General features: G+C 48.4%; 1 pseudogene; it reads right to left on the bottom strand.

Annotated features, from left to right (window-relative positions):
- The window catches only part of LOC121844748, a 130,983-nt pseudogene that overhangs the window by 79,696 nt on the left and 46,287 nt on the right, over positions 1-5,000 (bottom strand).

Below are 5,000 nucleotides of genomic sequence, written 5' to 3' on the forward strand. Positions count from 1 at the left end.
ACACACACACACACACACACACACACACACACACACACAACACACACACACACACACACACACACACACACACACACACACACACACACACACACACACACACACACACACACACACACACACACACACACACACACACACACACACACACACACACACAGACACACACACACACACACACACACACACACACACACACACACACACACACACACACACACACACACACACACACACACACACACACACACACACACACACACACACACACACACACACACACACACACACACACACACACACACACACACACACACACACACACACACACACACACACACACACACACACACACACACACACACACACACACACACACACACACACACACACACACACACACACACACACACACACACACACACACACACACACACACACACACACACACACACACACACACACACACACACACACACACACACACACACACACACACACACACACACACACACACACACACACACACACACACACACACACACACACACACACACACACACACACACACACACACACACACACACACACACACACACACACACACACACACACACACACACACACACACAGACAGACATATTTATTTAACTCTGTGAATCTCCCTCTATCTTTACTGCTCTCTAACCCTCCTACTTTATTCATCTGTGTGTGTGTGTGTGTGTGTGTGTGTGTGTGTGTGTGTGTGTGTGTGTGTGTGTGTGTGGTACCTAATGGGGAACACTTTTCTGCATCTCTCTATTTCAGTTTCTGACAGAAGATTACATCTCTGTTCCTCTGGCAGATGGATCTTTCTCTGTTTCTCTTTCTTCAAATAAACACCTAAATACTAGAGAGGAAAAGGAGAGTCTCTAGGAGAAAGACTCTAAACGGAGAGTCTCTAGAAGAGAGTCTCTAGAAGGAGAGAGTCTTTAGGAGAGAGTCTCTAAACGGAGAGTCTCTAGAAGAGAGTCTCTAGAAGGAGAGAGTCTCTAGAAGAGAGTCTCTAGAAGGAGAGAGTCTTTAGGAGAGAGTCTCTAGAAGGAGAGAGTCTCTAGAAGAGAGTCTCTAGAAGGAGAGAGTCTTTAGGAGAGAGTCTCTAGAAGGAGAGAGTCTCTAGAAGGAGAGAGTCTTTAGGAGAGAGTCTCTAGAAGGAGAGTCTCTAGGAAAAAGACTCTAGAAGGAGAGTCTCTAAAAGGAGAGAGTCTTTAGGAGAGAGTTTCTAGAAGGAGAGTCTCTAAAAGGAGAGTCTCTAGAAGGACAGTCTCTAGAAGGAGAGTCTCTAGAAGGTGAGGCTCTAAAAGGAGAGATTCTCTAAAAGGAGAGTGTCTCTAGAAGGAGAGAGTCTCTAGAAGAAGAGAGTCTCTAGAATGAGAGCCTCTTGAAGGAGAGAGTCTCTAGAAGGAGAGTCTCTAGAAGGAGAGCCTCTAAGAGAGTCTCTAGAAGGAGATAGACTCTAGAAGGAGAGAGTCTCTAGAATGAGAGAGTCTCTAGAAGGAGAGTCTCCAGGAGGAGGGTCTCTAGAAGGAGATAGACTCTAGAAGGAGAGAGTCTCTAGAAGGAGAGTATCTATGAGAGGGTCTCTAAAAGGAGAGAGTCTCTAGAAGGAGAGAGTGTCTAGAAGGAGAGAGTCTCTAGAAGGTGAGGCTCTAAAAGGAGAGATACTCTAAAAGGAGAGAGTCTCTAGAAGGAGAGAGTCTCTAGAAGGAGATAGTCTCTAAAATGAGAGTATCTAGAAGGAGAGAGTCTCTAGAAGGAGAGAGTCTCTAGAAGGAGAGATACTCTAAAAGGAGAGAGTCTCTAGAAGGAGAGAGTCTCTAGAAGGAGATAGTCTCTAAAATGAGAGTCTCTAGAAGGAGAGAGTCTCTAGAAGGAGAGTCTTTAGAAGGAGAGTCTCTAAAAGGAGATAGTCTCTAGGACGAGAGTCTCTAGAAGGAGAGAGTCTCTAGAAGGAGAGAGTCTCTAGAAGGAGAGTCTCTAAAAGGAGAGAGTCTTTAGAAGGAGAGTCTCTAAAAGGAGATAGTCTCTAGGACGAGAGTCTCTAAAAGGAGAGGGTCTCTAGAAGGAGAGAGTCTCTAAAAGGAGAGTCTCTTTTTGTTAATGGACATGACAACTCTTCCCGAGGCACCTGCTAAAGTAACCCTCATGTGAATGTAGGTTTGTGTCACGGTATGTCTGAATGTATTAGTGTGTGTGTGTACCTGACTCCTTGGTGTGTGTGTGTGTACCTGACTCCTTGGTGTGTGTGTGTGTACCTGACTCCTTGGTGTGTGTGTGTGTACCTGACTCCTTGGTGTGTGTGTGTGGTGTGTGTGTGTGTGTACCTGACTCCTTGGTGTGTGTGTGTACCTGACTCCTTGTGTGTGTGTGTGTACCTGACTCCTTGGTGTGTGTGTGTGTACCTGACTCCTTGTGTGTGTGTGTGTGTACCTGACTCCTTGGTGTGTGTGTGTGTACCTGACTCCTTGGTGTGTGTGTGTGTGTACCTGACTCCTTTGTGTGTGTGTGTGTGTGTGTACCTGACTCCTTGTGTGTGTGTGTGTACCTGACTCCTGGTGTGTGTGTGTGTGTGTACCTGACTCCTTGGTGTGTGTGTGTGTGTGTGTGTACCTGACTCCTTGGTGTGTGTGTGTGTACCTGACTCCTTGTGTGTGTGTGTGTACCTGACTCCTTGGTGTGTGTGTGTGTACCTGACTCCTTGTGTGTGTGTGTGTACCTGACTCCTTGGTGTGTGTGTGTGTACCTGACTCCTTGTGTGTGTGTACCTGTGTGTGTGTACCTGACTCCTTGTGTGTGTGTGTGTGTACCTGACTCCTTGGTGTGTGTGTGTGTACCTGACTCCTTGGTGTGTGTGTGTGTACCTGACTCCTTGTGTGTGTGTGTGTACCTGACTCCTGGTGTGTGTGTGTGTACCTGACTCCTTGGTGTGTGTGTGTACCTGACTCCTTGGTGTGTGTGTGTGTACCTGACTCCTTGGTGTGTGTGTGTGTACCTGACTCCTTGGTGTGTGTGTGTGTACCTGACTCCTTGGTGTGTGTGTGTGTACCTGTGTGTGTGTGTACCTGACTCCTTGTGTGTGTGTGTGTGTACCTGACTCCTTGGTGTGTGTGTGTGTACCTGACTCCTTGGTGTGTGTGTGTGTACCTGACTCCTTGGTGTGTGTGTGTGTACCTGACTCCCTGACTCCTTGGTGTGTGTGTGTGTACCTGACTCCTTGGTGTGTGTGTGTGTACCTGACTCCTTGTGTGTGTGTGTGTACCTGACTCCTTGTGTGTGTGTGTGTACCTGACTCCTTGGTGTGTGTGTGTGTACCTGACTCCTGGTGTGTGTGTGTGTGTACCTGACTCCCTGTACCTGACTCCTTGTGTGTGTGTGTGTGTACCTGACTCCTTTGGTGTGTGTGTGTGTGTGACCTGACTCCTTGGTGTGTGTGTGTGTGTGTGTGTACCTGACTCCTTGGTGTGTGTGTGTGTGTACCTGACTCCTTGGTGTGTGTGTGTGTGTACCTGACATTGGTGTGTGTGTGTGTACCTGACTCCTTGGTGTGTGTGTGTGTACCTGACTCCTTGGTGTGTGTGTGTGTGTGTGTACCTGACTCCTTGTGTGTGTGTGTGTGTACCTGACTCCTTGGTGTGTGTGTGTGTGTACCTGACTCCTTGTGTGTGTGTGTGTGTGTGTGTGTGTGTGTGTGACTCATTGGTGTGTGTGTGTGTTGTGTACCTGACTCCTTGGTGTGTGTGTGTGTGTACCTGACTCATTGGTGTGTGTGTGTGTGTACCTGACTCCTTGTGTGTGTGTGTGTGTGTGTGTGTACCTGACTCATCGGTGTGTGTGTGTGTGTGTGTGTGTGTACCTGACTCCTTGTGTGTGTGTGTGTGTGTACCTGACTCCTTGTGTGTGTGTGTGTGTACCTGACTCCTTGGTGTGTGTGTGTGTGTACCTGACTCCTTGGTGTGTGTGTGTGTGTACCTGACTCCTTGGTGTGTGTGTGTGTGTGTGTGTGTGTGTGACTCATTGGTGTGTGTGTGTGTGTACCTGACTCCTTGTGTGTGTGTGTGTGTACCTGACTCATTGGTGTGTGTGTGTGTGTACCTGACTCCTTGGTGTGTGTGTGTGTGTGTGTGTGTGTGTACCTGACTCATTGTGTGTGTGTGTGTGTGTGTACCTGACTCCTTGTGTGTGTGTGTGTGTGTACCTGACTCCTTGGTGTGTGTGTGTGTGTGTACCTGACTCCTTGGTGTGTGTGTGTGTACCTGACTCCTTGGTGTGTGTGTGTGTACCTGACTCCTTGGTGTGTGTGTGTGTGTACCTGACTCCTTGTGTGTGTGTGTGTGTACCTGACTCCTTTGTGTGTGTGTGTGTGTACCTGACTCCATTGTGTGTGTGTGTGTGTGTACCTGACTCCTTGTGTGTGTGTGTGTGTGTGTGTACCTGACTCCTTGGTGTGTGTGTGTGTGTACCTGACTCCTTGGTGTGTGTGTGTGTGTACCTGACTCCATTGGTGTGTGTGTGTGTGTGTGTACCTGACTCCTTGGTGTGTGTGTGTGTGTGTACCTGACTCCTTGGTGTGTGTGTGTGTGTACCTGACTCATTGTGTGTGTGTGTGTGTACCTGACTCCTTGGTGTGTGTGTGTGTGTACCTGACTCCTTGTGTGTGTGTGTGTGTACCTGACTCCTTGGTGTGTGTGTGTGTACCTGACTCCTTGGTTTGTGTGTGTGTACCTGACTCCTTGTGTGTGTGTGTGTGTGTACCTGACTCCTTGGTGAGTGTGTGTGTACCTGACTCCTTGTGTGTGTGTGTGTGTACCTGACTCCTTGTGTGTGTGTGTGTGTACCTGACTCCTTGGTGTGTGTGTGTGTGTACCTGACTCTTGGTGTGTGTGTGTGTGTGTACCTGACTCCTTTGGTGTGTGTGTGTGTGTACCTGACTCCTTGGTGTGTGTGTGTGTGACTCCTTGGTG

Source organism: Oncorhynchus tshawytscha, unplaced genomic scaffold (genome assembly GCF_018296145.1).
Source record: "Oncorhynchus tshawytscha isolate Ot180627B unplaced genomic scaffold, Otsh_v2.0 Un_contig_1304_pilon_pilon, whole genome shotgun sequence".
NCBI classification, from domain to species: Eukaryota; Metazoa; Chordata; class Actinopteri; order Salmoniformes; family Salmonidae; genus Oncorhynchus; species Oncorhynchus tshawytscha.